The following is a 21,184-nucleotide window of genomic DNA, read 5'->3' as shown; positions in this document are numbered from 1 at the left end:
ATTTCCCGGAAATGGAAAAGCCATTTGCTTTTTTATGGATTTACTATCAGACTGAAACCCAAGAACATTTCCAATAGTTTAATACAAACCAGTCATACTGACTTAAATTAAAGGAATGTGTTCAAAGTAGAAATAACACTGATAAAAGAGGCTTTTGATACATCCCGGATAGCACCCAGCCTCACAGGATGACATTTTGGTGAAAGGGAATGAGAGGTATCAAAGGGAGCTTTTTCTTTCTTGAAATATTTAAAGCATAGTTTGCTTTTCACTTGGCAGAACAACAACAACAACAACAAAAGAAACCATGTGGCCATTTTTCACTTTGCAAAGTATTCTTTACAGATGCCTGTCTAGTTATTCTTGGATGGCTTCACGGCACCGACACAGCATTCATCTTTTGAAAGTTCTTTATCAGGTCCAAATTGCTGTTGTTCATCCCAGGAATGGGTAAGACACTTCATACTCTCCAATGGGTGCAGTGTTTTATCTGACTGTAAGGTAGCATGCCCAGGAACATATCTTGCTGAAGACTATCTTTCTTTATGTCTAGGACTTTGCAGGGCTACAGTATTCTCTGTTCCTAATATCCAGGCAGAAAGATGATCAGATTGAAAATCTGGCAGTAGTACCTGGTACAGAGCGTGACACAGAGTGCTCCAATGCAAAAGGGTCTGGCTGCTACCCTTGACTCTAAAGACAATACTACAATTCTTGTTTGATGTCTACAACAGCTCATGTACTACATCAGGACCCACAAGCTCGGCTCTTTGCTATTTGGGGACATAATTCTTTGTCATGCATTAAAGAGGTTTAGCAGCATCTCTGAGCTCCACCCACTGGCTGCCAATAGTATCCCCAGTTGTGGAAACAAAAAATGTCTTCAGATTTTGATAAATATTCTCTGGGTACTGAAAATCACTCCAATTTGTGAACCACTGCCCTAAACTGTGTTGATGAGACCTAGCTACAGACACTGGTTGAGTCAGCAATAGTAAATCATGAACCATGATATAAACACCATGGAGGTACTCTTCTGACCAATGCTATCTTCCTTGCCCATGGTATCCTCTAGGAAGGCTGACCATAAATATTTTTGCTGAAGTAGTTTTACAGAAAGTTGGGAGCAAAATGATGAACAATAAGTCAGCGAAATGGTTCCTTTTTGTTTTATAGAAAAGGACAGTCACTTGGGAGTCATGCAGTCACTTGTAAAAAGCAGGTGTCCAAGAAATAGTGTGGTGTAATGGGAAAAAATTGGATAGGAAATCAGGAAACTTGCACTCTAAGCCTGGCTTGGCTACTGACCAGCTGTGTCCCAATGGGAGTTCTCTTCACTTGGCCGATAACAAGGGGGCTGAACTAAGTGACCCATAAGGTTCCTTCTCCTCAGGTATGGATAAATTATGGATTTGTTTATCTTGTGAATAACCCAACATTATCTACTTTTGCAGATGAGGATCAGGGCTGTGAGGGAGTACAACAGAAGAATCAGGAAGGGGAGATTAGGAGTAGGGAAGGTAAGTTATAGGATCTGGGTAAGGCCAAGGTCTAAGATGAATGTAATGGAATTTGTGCTAAAGGGAGAACAAATCAGAAAGTATAAGGTAATAAGACACAAAAGCCATGCAATTAAAAACAACGTGTATATTTATTTATTTGAAAGACAGGGTGACAGAGAGGAAGAGAGAGACAAAGAGAGGGAGGGAGGGAGAGAAAGACATCTTTCATCTGGTGATTTATTCCCCAAATGGCTGCAATGGCTGGGGCCAGCCTGAAGCTTGGTGCCAGGAACTCCATTCGGTTCTCCCAGGAGTGTGATAGGGGCGCCATCTTCCACTGCTTTCCCAGGAGCTTTAGCAGGCAGCTGGACTGGAAGTAGTGCAGCCAGGACTTGAACCAGCACTCTGATAGGGGATACAGTTGTCACAAGCAGTGGCTTAACCTGCTGCACCATAACACCAGCAATTTTTCTGTTGCTGCTGCTGCTGCTGTGTGTATGCGTATAGGCTGGGGTAGTGCAAATGAACCACAGCTAACAAGCTAGTCAGCTGTCCCATGGCTCTTCAGGGAGAAGGATTTACTCAGAACAGGCTGTCTTGCCAAATGTGAAAGCCATGATCATAATCATAGGTTACTGACAGAATGGGCACTCACGGATGTGTATGGAAGCTCTCATAGGAGCATTCAACTGATTCAACTGCATGGTTTTATTCTGCAGATATATATGTCAAAACAGTCCATAAATATTATGTCTTTTGGAAACCAATGTCATGATTCATTGACTAAAAAGGTAAAATAGCCCAAAAGATTCTGATATTCAATAGCACAGCCACCAGGGTAAGATATGTCTGGCTAGATTTTGAATGTTTGAAGAGTTTTCAGCCATTTTGGGTTTGATAAAAGAGAAAACTCATTTTTGAAGCAGCCTTACCCTTACTTTCTAAACATGATGTGTATTTGAAAGGAAATTCAATCCATATGTTTTTTATTAATTTTACTTAAATCATCAAAATATTATTTCTTGAGTTGTTTGATGTCTAAGAAGTATTTAAGCCCTTTGAATAATTTTTAAAATATACATTTTTTTTCCTCTCTAAAACAGGAAATCACTTCTTAAAGAGTTTAAATAGGTTTGGACACAAATGAGATTCAGCCTTGAAATCCTGACCCTGTAAGATTAGGGAAGGTTTGAAACTTGCCAAAATAGACTCTCCCATTCCTCCCTGGAAGTCAGTACCTTCTGATATTATATTGTCAGCAGAAATTGCTGGGCACGGTCCAGCAGAGTGAAATGTTTTGTTACAGTTTCCCTCCCAGGCACAGGGTTCAGAACCTCAGTCAACCTTGACTTCCCCCCTGTCCTTCTGTGTCAGGTGGAGATCAAGTTCTCCAGCTCTTCCAGTGGTCTCTCCACTGTGATTTACATTGCCTTCGTTTCTCTCAGGCTTTTATTACCTGAAGCCTGGATGGTGGCATTTACTAGCTAGCTGGCTTCCTCCTTCTAGTCTTGCTGCGCCAGTCAAATGTGCACACTGTTGTCTTTTGTTTATTTTTAAAATTTATTGATTTTAAAAGGCAGAAAGAGAGGAGGAGAAAGAAATCGCCCATCTTCTGGTTCACTCCCCAAATGCCTGCAACAGCTGGGGTTAGGTCTGACTGAAGCCACTATTCAGGTGTTCAGTCTGGCTCTCCCATGTGACTTGCAGGGATTCAACTACTTGAATCATCACCTGCTACCTCCACAGGTATGCATTAGCAGGAATTTGGAATAGAGAGCAGAGCCAAGACTCGAACCCAGGAACTCCAATATGGAATATGGGATGCGGGTGTCCCAAGTAGTATTTTGACTGTTGTGGCAAACCTCTACCCTCTCTTGCCTTTTAATCCCAAGCCAGGAGCCAGGAGCCAGGAGCCAGGAGCCAGGAGCTTCTTCCAGGTCTCCCATGTGTGTGCAGGGGCCCAAGCACTTGGGCCATCTTCTGCTGCTTTCCCAGGTGCATTTGAGGGACCTAGATCTGAGGTGGAACAGTAGGGATTCAAACAGTTGCACATTTAGGATGCTGGCACCACAGGCGGAAGCTTTACCCATCATACCACAACGTCAGCCCTTAGCGCTGTACTTTGTTTAGGCTTCTACTAAGACCTCCTCAATCAGGCAGAGGAGGGACAGCACTTTGCATTTTAATTAACAGTCTCTCCAGATGATTTGGATGTGTGCTCAAATTTGAGAACTGCTGTTGTCAAAGAAAGAGGCAAATTTTAGTCTTCTTGCATCCTCCACAATGCCACGGCAAAGATGAAATGCAGAAGTTACTAAAAGTTTAGATACTTTGAGTTTTAAAACATGCATAGGAGAGAGTTGAAACACACTCAAAAGTTTGTTATGAAATTTTAGGAAATCAAATGCTACTCTTTCTTCCTCATTGCCTTGGAGGATTAGTTTGCAAACAAATTGGTAATCCACTTGGAGAGGATTTCTTCGTTTTTTTTCTCCTTTTCCTTTCTTCAGGATTTTAGTGTTATTCAACACTGAGTAATCAAATGATAGTGTTCAGTACATTATGTTTCCTGCATTCTTAAAATCTAAGTCTATATTGGTTGATGATCTTTTTCCCCCTTGGAGTTGTATGATTGGTAGCCACATGTCAGCCTGGAGTATAGTTCCTTTTCTTCTACTTCTCATTAAAATCTTTTATTGCAGCTTAGACCTGTCATATAGAGATGAATGTTGTTATACAATGTAAAAAATGGTATCCAGAAGGAGCTGGCACTGTGACATAGCAGGTAAAGCCACCGCCTGCAGTGCCAACATCCCATATGGGCGCCATTTCTAGTTCCAGCTGCTCCTCTTCTGATCCAGCTCTCTGCTATGGCCTGGGAAGGCAGTAGAAGATGGCTCAAGTCCTTGGGCCCCTGCACCCATGTGGGAGACTGGGAAGAAGCTCTTGGATCCCGCCTTTGGATTGGCGCAGCTCCGGCCATTGCAGCCATCTGGGGGAGTGAACCAGTGGATGGAAGACCTCTTTCTCTCTCTGCCTCTACCTCTCCGTTACTCTGACTTTCAAATAAATAAACAAATCTTTAAAAAAGATGGTATACAGAAAGCTCGACCCTTTGGATATACCTATACACGAATGGAGAGAAAAGTAAATGTAGCTTATTGCTCTTAAAGAAATGTAATCCAGACTATAGTCATACCTGGATATTGGCTATTGCCTTAGTGTGCTACAGTTCTGGAAGAGTAACTGCTGACCTTATTCACTGGCTGCGGGCCTCGTGGCACAGCCAGTCACCAGGTAGTGACATATTTCAGATAAAAAAAAGAAATGTAAATATTTCAGCCTTCTCTTCCTTCCTCCAATCAAATTTTACACAGCACTGTAGTTTACAGACTTCAGCAATAAGGTGAGTTTTAATCCAATCATATTTTTTCTAGTTTTCAAGAAAGCAGGCTGGCGCCGTGGCTCACTAGGCTAATCCTCCACCTGCGGCGCCAGCACACCGGGTCCTAGTCCTGGTCGGGGTGCCAGATTCTGTCCCGGTTGCCCCTCATCCAGGCCAGCTCTCTGCTATGGCCCGGGAGTGCAGTGGAGGGCCCAAGTGCTTGGGCCCTGCACCTGTAAGGGAGACCAGGAGGAAGCACCTAGCTCCTGGCTTTGGATCAGTGCAATGCACTGGCTGCAGTGCACCGGCTGCAGCGGTCGTTGTGGGGTGAATCAATGGCAAAAGGAAGACCTTTGTCTCTGTCTCTCTCTCTCATGGTCCACTCTGCCTGTCAAAAAAAAAAAAAAGAAAGAAAGAAAGAAAGAAAGAAAGAAAGAAAGAAAGAAAGAAAGAAAGCAATATGGTCGAGGATGAACCATGCAAGTTTCTGGCTCTGGCACACTGCCTATTGGGCAAGTCCACAGTGGCCCTGAACCAGTCTGACAACGCCTGGACATAGGAGCCAAGGCACGTGACAGAGGGCTGAAGAGGTCAGTCAATCTGTTTTTTTTTTGTTGTTCCCTAATATTTATTTTCATTTGTAAGGCAGAGAAATAGAGAGATAGATGTAGAGAGGCCTTCTATCTCTGGGTGCACTTCCTACCTCTCTTCAACAGCCAGAGTTGGGTCAGGCTGAAGCCATGAGCCCAGAACTCCATCTGGGACTCACATATGAGTGCCAGGGACCCAAGTACTTGAATCATCACCTGTTGTCTCCCAGGGTGTTCATTAGCAGGAAGCTGGATTGAAAGTGCACAAGCTGGGACTTGAACTAGGCACTCTGATACAGGTTGTGGGTACCCCACAGGGCTACTTAATCAGTTAGTGTAGTGTTGGAGGAGTATTTTGTGCTTTGAAGTTAGACAAACCTAGGTTTGAATTCCAGATCTCTCACTCTTAGCCATTTGCCTCATTCTTGTTTCTCCTTAGTGAATAAGGCACCTCATATCCGTAATGTAGGGTTGGGTTGTTGAAAGAGGTATTGATAATGTAAGTGAAGTACATGGCCCAAGTTAGATGCTTATGAAATGAAATTATTATTGTCATTCTCTGGTAATTACTGTTTGTAATTCTTTTATTTTTCATCTCAAAGACATAACTCAAATGAAGTCATCCCATTGCTGGCTTTCTTTTAATTTCAGAGAGCTCTACTTCTAATTGTTCTCTTCTAATAGTAACTGTGTTGTTTTGATTCAATGTGTTTTGAACATATTTTTTTCTTTTGCCTGTCCTCTGCTCTTGTTTCTTGAAGCTATACCACTTGTGTTTCTATGAAACAACATCAGTAATATCGTTTATTCAGAAACCAAGTCTGTCTGGACCATTCTTTCATTCAACTCATGTTTATTGTATTCTTACTCTGCTAGGCTCTGAGGATACACAAAACATGTACAGGGACTGATCAGAGAGCTGGATTAGAAACATGTTGTGACTGGAATCATCCCATTGTCCAAATTGTCCCTACAAACTCAGACTAGGGAATTGTTGACACAGGTACAGGCCCACATGGTGAGAGTTTCCAGGACTTAATGGCACTCCCCTCACCTGTATGTAGTAATGGCATTTCCCCTACCTGAGCTGTCTCCACTACAGTCAGTGCTCAGTTGAAACTGTGGCTCATAAATTTTCTGATGAAGGAGAATGTGTGATAGCAGCATTCTCTGCAGCATTTTCTGAACACAAAAGCAAAACGTAATCTATCAGATCAGCAAAGCCATGCAGTAAAGAATAGGGAACCAGCAGAGTAAACTCATAAGATACTTGCTTTGGTTGAGAAAACCACGTAGAGAGGACAAAACAAAGGGAGGCTGGACAAGGTGGAAGGCCTGGGGTCATTAGGGTCTAAGTGGGGGGTAGGGAATCTTTTTTCTGCCAAGGGGCATTCGGATATTTATAACATCACTCACCGGCCATACAGAATTATCAACGTAAAAATTAACCTGCTGTAGATTTATTGAATTTCCATTCTTACCTGCAGTTGCCTTAGCAGGGCCAGACCAAATTATTTCTTGGGGCTTATATGTCTGGCTCACAGGCCAGACATTCCCTACCCTGGCCTCTTTGGGAACCTTCAAGATGGCCCCTGTGATAATGGCTTCCTGTTTGTCACACTCAATGTTGAATAAATTTACCCGTGAAACCAACAGGGCATTGTGGAGATGACTCTCTCCTCGACCATATTGCTTGCTTGCTTGCTTGCTTTCTTTCTTTCTTTCTTTCTTTCTTTCTTTCTTTCTTTCTTTCTTTTTTTTTTTTTTGACAGGCAGAGTGGACCATGAGAGAGAGAGACAGAGACAAAGGTCTTCCTTTTGCCATTGATTCACCCCACAACGACCGCTGCAGCCGGTCACCAAGGGCATTGAGACTTCTGCCTTTCTCCCCTATAGCATTCTGGGAGATCTCCCAGAGCACTTGGGAGAAACCATGTTGTGAGGTCATAGGGAGAGCTCTTGTGGTGAAGTGAGGCCTCCTGGCCACAGTCAGTGCTAATTAGCTGGGTAAATGAGCTATACTGGAGATGGATTCTCCAGCCTGGGGGAAGTAAGTCTTCAGATGATAGCAATCTCAGCTGACATCTCGCATTCAACCACAAGAGAAATCTTGAGGCAGAACCGCCTTGTCTAAATTCCTGGCCCACAGAAACTGTGCGAGGTAATAAATGCTTATCGTTTTATGCTACCAACTTTTTGGGTAATTTGTTAAACAGCAATAGATAATTCATATTTGGGCCTAGCGTGGGGTGCTAGATTCCTTGAGGAAAAGAGTGAAGTTAAAGAAGGAAATATTGAAAGGGAAGCTCAGGGAGGCCAAAGACTGACATTGTCTTCATACTTTTGCCCCAAACCGGTACTGTTTACACTTTATAAAGGGTATGCCGAGAAAGGGCTGGATGGAGGCAGAAAATGAATTCAATATCCAATTCCCAGAGTTTGTAGAAGAAAAAAAAAGCCAAAAAGATGGATGTTAGTTTGGGACGCACTCCTGAATATGAAGACTTGCAAATTGATCTGTCTTTCAACACTATGTGAAGATTTGAAAATTGTTTTTTCACTGAGCAACCCTTGACTTTAATCAAGCTGTAGGGCCACCGTAGGTCAAAGAAGTCTCTGGAGACACTTCTGTCCTTCTTTTTCTCCCCACGCAAATCTTTAGTTAAAGCTACCGGGACTATTTCACCTTTAAAAAGTCAGCATGCCAACAAAAGCAGCACTTCCAAGGTCCGCAAAAGGTTCCACATTCATTAAACAGAAGGGGCTCTTTCTACAACTATCTCCATGTTAGATCATGAATCACGTTTGTACCTCCAGGAAGGACTTAAGTGACATGTGAGCATTTAGGTAATAAGACCTTTATTAGAGATTAAGATAATTTTTTTAAAAAAGCAAGTTGCCTTTTTCTACATGGTTTTTTATAGTTGTCAACTTTTTATGTGTTTTCAGTTAGGAGAAAGGATGAGTTACTTTGGAAAGGGGCAAGGCAGGAAATCACTAATGATTCATAGAACTTTTTCACATGCTGCTCTGACGAGTTTTAATCACAAATCTGGGTCCACTTGTATAACAAAAACATTAAAAGAGGGTATTTTAAACTGCGTCTTTTTATTAATCATGTATTTGGTCTTGTAAATAATACACGCAAGTACATTCTTGTTACGTCAGTTGGAAAACAGTGATTAACTGGCTGTTTAAGTAGGAGACAGAAGTATCTTGCAAATTTACATGTGCTTTTTAAATAGCTGTGTGCTTGCTCTGCTGTTATTTAGTTTGATTTAGTTAAATATTTTAAATTTTAGAATCTCTTGAATTGATTTTTAGTTTTAAGGATCCTTTCTATTTTCCTTTGCCTTGAATGACAATTTTTAGGACTCTGTAGATAGTTTTCTCTGCCACAACAATCTCTTGAAAAAGGGCATATTTATTTGAAAGAAATATACTTTGTTATTTCTAAGTCCCTTTGATATCCCTAAAGATGGTTTTACTTTAGTTTTCCCTTCAGCCTAACTCCCTTTCTCCTTTGTTTCTATGGGGATGAGGTAATCCTGCATTTGTAGAGTCTTTTGTGATGGAAATGACTGTGACCACACAGACGCAGCATAATATTTACTAGGAGTAAGAGAAAGAGAAATATCAATAGTGCTGCTCACCATACATTGAGAAATACTTGTGTCCTTCGTTTCCAGAGAGAAACATGCCACTTAGCAAGTTCATTATTAATTTCAGTGGCTAAAACAGCATGGGCACATAAATTGAGGACCAAAATTAAGCAAGGAATTTAAAATTAATTTAAAAAATTAATATGGCAAGTAGGGGAAATGGTCTGATGTTAAGGAGGCCAGAGGCATTGACAATGCACTAATGTCATCCAGGAGTTCACTAGTAAGGGAAGAAAGTTATATAAAGCTGAACAAGCTCAACAGAGGGGTAGAAATGTCTGAGTACCTGGTTCAGTAGCTGCAATGTGGATTCTAGACTGAGGGTCAGCAACCTTTTTTGTGAAAGGCTAGATAGTAAATATTTAAAGTTTGGAGGCCATCCATAATGTCTCTATCACAACTAATTAACTCTACTGCTGTAATAGACAGCAGTCACAGACAGCATGGAAATGAATCCATGTGGCTGTGTTATAATAAAATTTTATTCACAAAGACTGCAGACCAGGCTTGGCTTGTGGGCTATTGTTTGTTGAGACCTATTCTATGGTCTATAATTTTTCTAACTTATTTACTTGTAGATCGATGCATTTCATAATGGATTTGAAACTGCTTGCCAATATCTATACATTGCTGAATACTTAAAAATGTATATGGCAGTGTGAAGAGGCACTAGACCTGGAGAGATTTTTTTGCAGATAGGGATGGAGTTGGCTCTAATTTACACTAAATTGAGGATGTCAATTGCTAGCACCTGGGAAATCATTTGGGCGCAAAGCCAGTGTTCTGGATCATTTGGTTTTCATTTTAGTGATTGTTAGGCATAACCCAGGCTGCGAACATGGCATTTGTGAGCATCTTGGAGGCACAGTACTTAGCCTATCTCCCAGCGATTATCTAGGAGAGACTAGGCCCAGTTCCCATCTGATTTTATGTGAACTTGGGACATTCTTAGATCCTGATGAGATCTTGACAACTAGAGGGGTGATAATTGTGAAGAAAATCTCTTGCATTCTACCTGAGTGTGATTAAACAATCCTACCTCACTCCTCACTCTCCTGGCCCCACTCTACTCACAACATGAAATGGGAAGAATGCACCTTCATTAAATGTGTATAACCTTTGACCCCGTAGTTCCTGTAATTGTAGGAATCTATCCTAAGAAACTTTAGAGAAGCTGCCAAATATTATTATATAATATTTGTGTTTCAACTTCTTTTATTAAACCACAAAAATTGGAAAGAAGCTAAATATAAATATCCAACAGTAAGAGAGTAGGTAAATGAGTTTTGGTATATATATGAGATGAAATAATGTTTTATCTTTTGAAACAGTGTTTGAAGATGTCAGGGAAATGCTCATAATAATAATTTGTGGCAAAATAGAATATGTCACTAATACAGCAAAATGACTACAAGAAAATATGCTGTGGAGAAGACCACTAGCTATTTACCTAAATTCTCTTCTTCCTATTATGTGGCCGCACTCCATTTCCCAACCTCTCTTGAAATTGTGTGTGGTCATGTGACTAAATTCTCTAGGTTTGATGTGTAAAAATCTCCCATGCATGTTTTTCTATGCCTTTTTTCTTTCTTTTAAGATTTATTTATTGATCTGAAAGGTTGAGTTACGGAGAGAAAGAGAGAGAGGGAGGAGAGAGGAGAGAGGAGAGAAGGAGGGAGGCAAACACACACACACACACACACACACACGTGCGCACACGCTCGCGCATGAACACATACAGAGATATCTTCCACCTGCTGGTTCTCTCCCTAATTGGCCACAATGGCCAGTGATGGGTCAGGCTAAAGCCAGGGGCCTAGAACTCCATTCAGTACTCCTACATGGATGGCATAGGCCCAAGTACTTGGACCATCTTCTGTTGCTTTCCCAAGTGCATTAGCAGGGAGCTGAACTGGAAGTGAAGCAGCAGGGAGTTGAGTTGGTGCTCATATGCAATGTTGGTGTTGCAGGCAATGGAGCCACCTTTTTCCTTTTTTTACCATCTTTAGTGGATGGGATGTTGACACTCAGGGCAGCTTTGGAAGTCCTGTGTTTAAAGTGGCAGAGCAGCCATCAGCTTAGGTTCCAGAATGATCATGAAGGGGTGAGTTGCTCTGCTGACCTGAACACTCATCTAGACTGTTGCTTGAAGGGAGAAGTACATATCTGTGGTGCCCAGTGCCTGATGAGGGAACAGACGCACGTGAGTGCATGTGAAACACCCACTGAGGACTTGTAGAAACACGTGATTTGGGGTAGAGTTGGCATGGTTTTTGGAACCCAAAGATTTTCATAAATAGGAGTATAAACTAGTGAATATTGTTCAAGTTTACTTCTTTAGTGATGAGTTCTGACCAAGACTGGGCTACCTATATTTTTGAAAATTTAAACTTCAAGAGTATATGGGAGAGGTATGGTTAAATATAAACAAATTTAAAAATAGAGGCCTGGAAAAATATTAATTCACATAGAATGTAAAAACCGAGGATGATAGAACCCAAAAGAGCCTTTGTGTTCTACATAATTTCTGAAAACTGAGTGAAAATTTTATTGTAATTTTCCTAGCAAATGAAGTGATTAGTTAATTGATTAACCTATCAGTTTCTTATATGTGCAAATCTTTCCCTTGGCAACTAGTTCTGAAAGACATTTCTAAATGGACCTTCATATAGGAGACGATATATGCAGCAATGTCCCTAAGAAATACCTGAAGGGGATTTGCAGTGCTGCCTTATAACTAACCAAAGTGATATTGAATTGAAATTAATCTTAGTGAGGTAGGTATTTGGTCTTGTAGTTAAACTGCCAGTTAGGACGGCCCTGTCCGTCACCTGAGTGCCTGGGTTCAATGCCTGTCTCTGGCTTCTGATTCTGGCTTTCTACTATAGCAGTTGCAGTGATTGTTCAAGTAGTTGGGTTCCTGCCATTCACGTGGGAGACGTGGTTTGAATTCCTGGCTCGTGTAGCTTTGGTCCCAGTCCTAGCCGGGTCACAGCCATTCAGGGCATTTGGGGAGTGAGCCTGTGGATGGGACCTCTCTCTCTCTCTCCGTACTCAAATGAAAGAAATTTCATATAAATAAAAATAAATAAAAACCCCAAATAAACAATAGTAAAGAAATTTGAAATAGGATATAGAAGTAGGTTGGACTATGAGACATTGGTGTTGATGGCCTTATCTGATTCAAGAATTAAACCTGTGTTTGGAGAACTGGTTGGAATTTCTGTCCTTTTTTAAAATTTTTTGAGAGGCAGAGTGGACAGTGAGAGAGAGAAAGAGACAGAGAGAAAGGTCTTCCTTTTGCAGTTGGTTCACCCTCCAATGGCTGCCGCGGCTGGCACGCTGCGGCCTGCGCACCGCGCTGATCCGATGGCAGGAGCCAGGTGCTTCTCCTGGTCTCCCATGGGGTGCAGGGCCCAAGCACTTGGGCCATCCTCCACTGCACTCCCAGGCCACAGCAGAGAGCTGGCCTGGAAGAGGGGCAACTGGGACAGAATCTGGCACCCCGACCGGGACTAGAACCTGGTGTGCCGGCGCTGCAAGGTGGAGGATTAGCCTAGTGAGCCGCGGCGCTGGCCCTCTGTCTTTTTTTTTTTTTTTAAGATTTATTTATTTGAAATTCAGAGTTACACACAGAGAGAAGGAGAGGCAGAGAGAGAGAGAGAGAGAGAGAGAGAGAGAGGTCTTCCATTCACTGGTTCACTCCTCAGTTGGCTGCAACGGCTGGAGCTGTGCCGATCCGAAGCCAGGAGCTAGGAGCTTCTTTTGGGTCTCCCATGTGGGTGTGGGGGCCCAGGGACTTGGGCCATCTTCTACTGCTTTCCCAGGCTATAGCAGAGAGCTGTATTGGAAGTGGAGCAGCCAGGACTTGAACCAGTGCCCATATGGGATGCTGGCACTGCAGGTGGCAAGCCTTACCTGTTATGCCACAGCACCGGCCCTGGAATTTCTGTCTTTCAGAGTCTTGCATTAATGCTTGCTTTGCATAAGGCTGTTTTACAAACCAGGTAGCAGGTGGTTTTCTGGAGCCTTCTTGGTAGCTGCTGTAAACTCCCATCTTCTTCATTTGCCCACATGTCTGCCTGCAAAACTGCTGGCGAAGGGTAGGCATTTGGCTAGCAGATTCATCTGCTGCTTGGGATGCCTGCGTCTTAGAGTGTCTGAGCCCTGCCTGCTCCAGTTCTGATCCAACTTCTGTTAATGTGCACCTGGGGAGCAGATGAGGACTCATGTACTTGGGACCCTGCCACCCACGTGGGAGACCTGGATGGAGCTCCTGGCTCCTGGCTTTCTCTCCTTCTGTCTGTGCTCTGCCTTTCAAAGTAAGTAAATACGTAATAATAACAAAACTGCCAGAGAATACTAGCTTCTTCTCTATTGCCTTCTCGGTCTTGTGGGGGTTCATTTAACTGACAGAATTTAACCTGGACCCATGGTTAAATGGGACTCTGGGTGTATTTCTGGGCCTTCTCCTTGTGATGCTGTAGAAAGCATACTAGGAGGAAGATATGGTGGGGAGTGGATAACTGATCACCTGGCACACTGCAGTTATGTGGCAGATGTCCAAGATGGTAAGAAAACAAACAGACATACAAACTGAGTCACTAATGATAGGTGATTGTAATGTCATTTACTTCAAAATCACCTCCAAATTATTAAAAAGTTAAAATTATAATTTTTAATAATATTTAAAGGTGAAGTGATCTATATTGTGTGTAATAGTATACTGAATATATATAGAACTAAAAGTTCTACATTACTAGGTTTAAATGGTGTCCCCACATAAATGTTAAGTATGCGAGATGATGGGTGTATGAGCTTGATTGAATCATTCCATGATATATACATACAGCAAAACATCACATTGTACTCCATAATTTTTTTTTATTTAGTAAATATAAATTTTCAAAGTATAGTTAATGGATTACAATGGCTCCCCCCCCCATAATTTCCCTCCCACTCACACCCCTCCCATCTCCCGCTCCCTCTCCCATTCCATTCACATCAAGATTCATTTTCAATTATCTTTATATACAGAAGATCAATTTAGTATATATTAAGTAAAGATTTCATCAGTTTGCACCCACACAGAAACACAAAGTGTAAAATACTGTTTCAGTACTAGTTATAGCATTACTTCACATTGGACAACACACTAAGGACAGATCCCACATGAGAAGTAAGTACACAGTGACTCCTGTTGTTGACTTACCAATTTGACACTGTTGTTTATGGCGTCAGTAATCTCCCTAGGCTCTAGTCATGAGTTGCCAAGGCTATGGAAGCCTTTTGAGTTCACCGACTTCGCTCTTATTCTGACAGGGTCATAGTCAAAGTGGAAGTTCTCTCCTCCCTTCAGAGAAAGGTACCTCCTTCTTTGATGGCCCCGTTCTTTCCACTGGGATCTCAGTCACAGAGATCTTCCATTTAGGTCTTCTTCTTTTTTTTTTTTTTTTTTTTTTTCCCAGAGTGTCTTGGCTTTCCATGCCTAAAATACTCTCATGGGCTCTTCAGCCATATCCGAATGCCTTAAGGGCTGAATCTGAGGCCAGAGTGCTATTTAGGACATCTGCCATTCTATGAGTCTGCTGTGTATCCTGCTTCCCATGATGGATTGTTCTCTCCCTTTTTGATTCTATCAGTTAGTATTAGCAGACACTAGTCTTGTTTGTGTGATCCTTTTGACTCTTAGACCTATCAGTGTGATCAATTGTGAACTGAAATTGATCACTTGGACTAGTGAGATGGCATTGGTACATGCCACCTTGATGCGATTGTATTGGGATCCCCTGGCAGTTAGAATCATGTACTCCATAAATATTTACAATTTTATCAAGTCCAGAGAACAAGCATCAGCAACCACTAGAGTGTTTGCTATTTTAAGATTGCAATATGCGACATGCAATTGGATAGGTGTTTAAGATGCTACTTGGGATGCCTGCATCCCATCCATATTGGAGTGCCTGAGTTCAGATTCCACTCTATTCCTGATTCTGGCTTCCTGCTAATATGCATCTTGGGAGACAGCAGGTGATGACTCAACTAGTTAGTCCCTGACACCATGTAGGTGACCCAGGTTGAATTCACACTTTCTAGCTTCAGCCTGACCATGACAGACCCAGTTGATGAGATCGCTGTCTGTCTCTTTATGTCTCGCTGCCTTGCAAATAAGTAAATAAATAAAAATTTAAAAATTAAATAAATTCAAATGATTAAAAACCAAAGAAAAACATAATATGTTTGGCACTGGTTTCTGAAATGCTAGTGCTTTATACCAAATCACTTACAGAAATGGATAAACAAAATGTTTGCTTGTACAAAAAGTTACTTTCTTGAAACGCAAAGGGGAAAAAGGCACACACCCACCACAGAACAAAGGTGTGTCAGGGGAGACAAGAGGGATTTTGTGGGGCCAGTGCTGCAGCATAGCGGGTAGAGCCCACATGTGCCAGCATCCCATATGGATGCTGGTTCAAGTCCCAGCTGCTCCTCTTCTGATCCAACTCTCTGCTATGGCCTGGGAAAGCAGTAGAAGATGGCCTGAGTCCTTGAGCTCCTGCACCCACATGGGAGACCAGGAGAAGCTCCTATCTCCTAGCTTCAGATCAGCTCAACTGCAGCCATTGCTGCCAATCAGGGAGTAAACAAGCAGATGGAAGACCTCCCTCCTCTTCACCCACCCTGCCTCTGCCTCTCTGTAAATCTGCCTTTCTGATAAATAAATAAACCTTTTTTTTTTTTTAAAAGAGGGATTTTGTAGGACCAAGGGAGATTTGTATATGAGGGTACCTCGAAAAGTTCAAAGCAAATGGAATTAATATGCAAGTTTATTTTGGTGCAAAATGTTCTGAAATTATGCATTTTTCATAATAAGAATTTTCTATGGACATAGTAAAGACTTCTATAATCTTTAAGTTTCAAAATATGAAATTTTATATATTATTTGTGTAATTATAAAGAAAGAAGTAATAGAACTATCCTGGGATAATTAGTGCCTTAACATAGGGCCGGTGTTGTTGCTCACTTGGTTAATCCTCCACCTGAGGCACTGGCATCCCATATAGGCACCTGGTTCTTGTCCTGGTTGCTCCTCTTCCAGTCCAGCTCTCTGCTGTGGCCCAGGAAGGCAGTGGAGGATGGACCAAGTGCTTGGGCCCTGCACCCGCATGGGAGACCAGGAGGAAGCACCTGGCTTCTGGCTTCGGATGGGCACAGTGCCGGCTGTGGCGGCCATTTGGGGAGTGAACCAACGGAAGGAAGACCTTTCTATCTCTTTCTGTCTATAACTCTACCTGTCAAATAAATTAAAAAAATTAGTGCCTTAACATATACATATGTTTAGACAAATTTCTATGATATTGTGCCCTGTGGTGGCTTGTGCCCTGTGGTGGCTACTGAGGGTAATGAATGGTAAAAAGCTTGAATTCTATTGCAATTTCTGCATCAGTACTCTATGGTATATGACTGGGTAAGTTTTCCCAGTTGTGAAACAAGGAGATTGTGTTAGTTGACTTCTAAGAATTGTCTCAGAACAGAAAGCCTATAATTCTGAGATTTGTTGGAGAGAAATTTTAGAAGCATAGAACCATTCTGGATTTGTAGAGAAAGTAGTCCAAGGATGCTGGGAAGCAGGAGGAGTTGTCTGCAATTGAGAACATTCTTTGTCCACACTGAAGTTTCACTAAATTTCAGTCCACTTCCAATGAGATGCCCCAGGTTTTACTGAGAAGGTTGTCCTTATATCCGTGAACCAAGCTTATAGTCACCTACATTGCAACTACATTATTCTCTTGGTTGGTTATGTATGATGGGCATCCTTTCTGATCATTTGGGTCTATGCTATATGGCTTGTCGAATATTAATCCTAGTCAAGTGTCATACTCAAGTACAGCTATGGAGATGCATTATCTTCTTGTTTCCATTAGAAAGAATCTAGATGTGGAGTCTTGGGGTTTCACTATTACTTGCTATTCCAGATCAAATTTTGCAAACAGTTTATATATGAACAGAGGTCCTACCTTTTGAGGAATAGAAAGACTGAGAATGAAGGTACAGATCCTTCAAGTAAAAGTGAAACCAGACATCTTATTTATATAATCCAAGGTCAGCAAATACGTAGAGACCAAACAACATATCAGAAGGTATTTTAGCAAAAAAAGCCTACTGTCACAGTTTGCATGTAGTAACTGAAGTTTGCTATTATTTGTTATAACATATAGCTTATGTCTGCACAATTTCTGAGATAGTGTTATTAACTTTTGGCACTTATTACACATCAATTATGTCTTCAATACTGTATATTATATAGCAGAGTCTGTTAGAGATGCTTTTCTTTAAAAAAAATCTCAAAAAATACTTAGAAGGATGACACAGGTATAGTGACTAAAATGGAATTTTGTATGTTCATGAGTAAAAAATGGTCAGTATAGTTGTTAGTTCTACTCAAATCGATTTATAAAGTCAACTCAAAACCTAGTCAAAATACCAGCAGGCTATCCTTTCTTTCTCTCTTTTTGACAAGCTGACTATATACTTTATGTGGTAATGCAAAGGATCTAGACAAATCAAAATAATTTTTAAAAAGATGAACAAAATTGGGGCTGGCGCCACAGCTCATTAGGCTAATCCTCCGCCTGTGGTGCCAGCACACTGGGTTCTAGTCCCGGTCTGGGCGCCGGATTCTGTCCCGGTTGCTCCTCTTCCAGGCCAGCTCTCTGCTGTGGCCCAGGAAGGCAGAGGAGGATGGCCCAAGTACTTGGGCCCTGCACCCCATGGGAGACCAGGAGAAACACCTGGCTCCTGGCTTCAGATCAGCGCGGTGCGCTGGCTGCAGCGGCCATTGGAGGGTGAACCAACGGCAAAGGAAGACCTTTCTCTCTGTCTCTCTCTCTCACTGTCCACTCTGCCTGTCAAATAAATAAATAAATAAATAAAAGATGAACAAAATTAGAAGACTTATGTGATCTAATTTTAAGAATGATGATAAAACCACAATAACCTACGAAGTATGGTTTTGGTCTAAAGATAAATAAATAAATGAGATAGAAAAGTCTACAGTGCAGTCAATTAATTTTTAGAAAAGATATCTAAATAATCCAGTGGAAGAAAGAGTGAACTTTTCAACAAATGGTGCTGGAGGAATTGAATAGTTGTATGCAAAGAAATGAACCTCAACCCTCACATCAAATCCTATCACAATATTACCTTAAAATGGGTCATATACATACATGTAAGAGCTACAACTATAGAATGATTAAGTAAAAATGTGAGAAAACCTTTCGGATGGTAAGCTTATTGAAGATAGGGACCTACCATTTTTTCTTTTAATTTTTGTCTGCTCAGCACTTAGCATGCTATTTGGCTCTTAGAAGCTATCCAAGGAATGCAGAACTCAGTGAGGCTGTGCTCTGTGGTTCCAAAACTGCTGATGAGCAGAGAACTCAGACTGATGCTCTTGTACTTCAGCTGCCTGCTATGTTCCTTCAGGGTTTGGCATCCCTTCTTTACTATTGTACTGGTAGGGAATAGAGAACTTCAGAAACATGAACCCCCTTTGGAGGAAGGTCTTTGCGCCTCTCCTTGGATTTGCCCATGGCATTTATGAGCTGACAAATTGGGATCCCCAATCTTGGAACACAGCTTGGTATCTCCTAGTAGATCCAACACCAGGTTGAATCCAGTGACTCATTGCTCCCAGGCCACCCATGCTGAAATCCTGAGAAAACATAGCAAGCCAGAGTGCTGAGGTTTACTGGTGAGAGGGTGGCTCAGCCATGGTAAGAGTTGTTCCAAAGGAAAATAGTGAAGGGCACTTAAATCACCATAAGCAAGTAAAATATTTATTTTTAAAGTATGCACAGGAAGGATGTGATTCTATTTTTATAAGAGGGGCAGACTTTCTTCATTTCCTGTCCTTTAAATTAGAGGTCTCCAATTTATTTGGCTCATAACCTAGACAAGCACTGGGAGGAAATACTGCAACTGGCAACTTATTTTTTTTTCTAATCTTTCCTTCATTATAGTCTCAGCATTGTGCTCCCTATTCTCTAAACACAAGCGACATCTTCATTTAAGACTTTAGGTGAGCAAGTCCATGGTTGAGTCAGGACTAGAGCCAGGACTAGCTGAGTTCCCACGGAAAGCTATTGTCATTTACCAATACAGATTCTGCTCTCTACAGGACTGTGGTGCTGGTTTTAGCACACGTTAGAAGCAAATGGCTGGAGATTAGGGAGCATCAGCTTATTTAGGAACAGTTGAAGACTATACCTTGTCTATCCACGAACCTCAGATCCATGCCTACCTAGTAAAACTCTAGGCATCACATATTTTTCCTTGGTAGGTTTTATTATTTTTTTTCCATTGTGATTTATATATTGGTTTGTTTTTATCATGATAGAGCTTTTATTTTTGGTGATACCTTTCTTTACTCTATGGAACACCCAAAAAACACTGCCAGAGAAGTAATTTTTGATTCAGGTCAAGGTTACTCTAAAACTTGATGATTTTTTAAAAAAGTTTTATTTATTTGAGAGGCAGAGTTATAGGCAGAGAGAGGGAGAGACGGAGATTTTCCATCCACTGATTCGCTCCCCAAATAGTTGCAATGACTGGACTGAGCCAATCTGGAGCCAGGAGCTTCTTTCAGGTCTCCCACATGGGTGTAGGAGCACGCACTGTTTTCCTCAGCACATTAGCAGGGAGTTGGACTGGAAGTGGAGCATCTGGCACTTGAACTGGTGTCCATATGGATGCCAGCACTATAGGTGGAGGCTTAATTTGCTATGCCACAGCACCGGCCCCAAAACCAGAAGATTTTAGCCAGAAGAGCATCTGTCCTAGGGTCTAGAGTTACTCTGAATGTTGTCCTGCCACGTGGCAGCACCTGGATGATTCCACTCCACAATTCTACAGTTACAGACAACAATGGTTTAAGTAAGAGCTGTGACAGTGATGATGGTACATTGGAAAAACTTGGGAATCAAATAATTCAGCCCCTTCACCAAAAATAACCACTCCTATCTGTTTAGACATCGTATACATTGCATAAAAACTCATGATTGGGATTAATATAGCAAAAGAGTATCAGACAAACTGAAGGTGTGTGTGTGTGTACATGGGCATATTTAAAAATGTTCCTAGAAAAATGTAGTTAAAAGATAAGTTTGGGGCTGGCACTGTGGCATAGCAGGTAAAGCTGCCGCCTGCAGTGCCAGCATCCCATATGGGTGCCGGTTTGAGTCCCAGCTGCTCCCCTTCTGATCCAGTTCTCTGTTGTGGCCTGGAAAAGCAGTAGAAGATGGCCCAAATCCTTGGGCCCCTGCACCCACATGGGAGGCCCGGAAGAAGCTCTTGGCTTCAGATCGGCCCTTCTCCAGCCATCATGGTCATGGCCATTTGGGGAGTGAACCAGAAGATAGAAGACCTCTCTCTCTGTTGCTCTCGCTCTCTCGATCTGCCTCTGCCTCTCTGTAACTCTTTCAAATAAATAAATAAATATATCTTTTAAAAAAAAGATAAGCTTATTTTGGGGAAAAAGTTTTTTTTAAGATTTATTTATTTGGGGGCCGGTGCTATAGCGTAGTGGGTAAAGCTGCCGCCTGCAGTGCCAGCATCCCATATGTGTGCATGTTTGAATCCTGGCTGCTCCACTTCTGATCCAGCTCTCTGCTATGACCCAGGAAAGCAGTAGAAGATGGTCCAAGTCCTCGGACCCCTGCACCTGCGTGGGAGACTGGGAAGAAGCTCCTGGCTCCTGGCTTCAGATTGGTGCAGCTCCGGCCATTGGGGCCATCTGAGGAGTGAACCAGAGGATGGAGGACCTCTCTCTCTCTCTCTCTCTCTCTCTCTCTCTCTCTCTCTCTGTAACTCAACCTTTCAAATAAATAAATCTTTTAAAAAGAGTAACAGTGAGAAATAGAGGGAGGGAGGGAGAAAGAGAGAGAGAGAGAGAGAGAGAGAAAGAAGGGGATCTTCAATTTGTTGGTTCACTCTCCAAGTGGTCACAACAACCAGGGTTGGTCTGAGCCAAAGCCAGGAGCCAGG

General features: G+C 42.0%; 1 long non-coding RNA gene and 1 other non-coding gene across 3 annotated transcripts in view; one reads left to right on the top strand and one right to left on the bottom strand.

Annotated features, from left to right (window-relative positions):
- Window positions 1-21,184, bottom strand: part of LOC127492740 (uncharacterized) — a 66,401-nt gene that overhangs the window by 42,055 nt on the left and 3,162 nt on the right. The window lies entirely within an intron of this gene.
- Window positions 4,683-4,811, top strand: LOC127492881 (small nucleolar RNA SNORA3/SNORA45 family). Its single transcript, XR_007922710.2, has one exon. It is a non-coding gene; the product is annotated as a small nucleolar RNA SNORA3/SNORA45 family (small nucleolar RNA).

The sequence above is a fragment of the Oryctolagus cuniculus genome, chromosome 14 (genome assembly GCF_964237555.1).
Source record: "Oryctolagus cuniculus chromosome 14, mOryCun1.1, whole genome shotgun sequence".
NCBI lineage: Eukaryota > Metazoa > Chordata > Mammalia > Lagomorpha > Leporidae > Oryctolagus > Oryctolagus cuniculus.
This window is presented reverse-complemented; position numbering and strand designations above follow the sequence as displayed.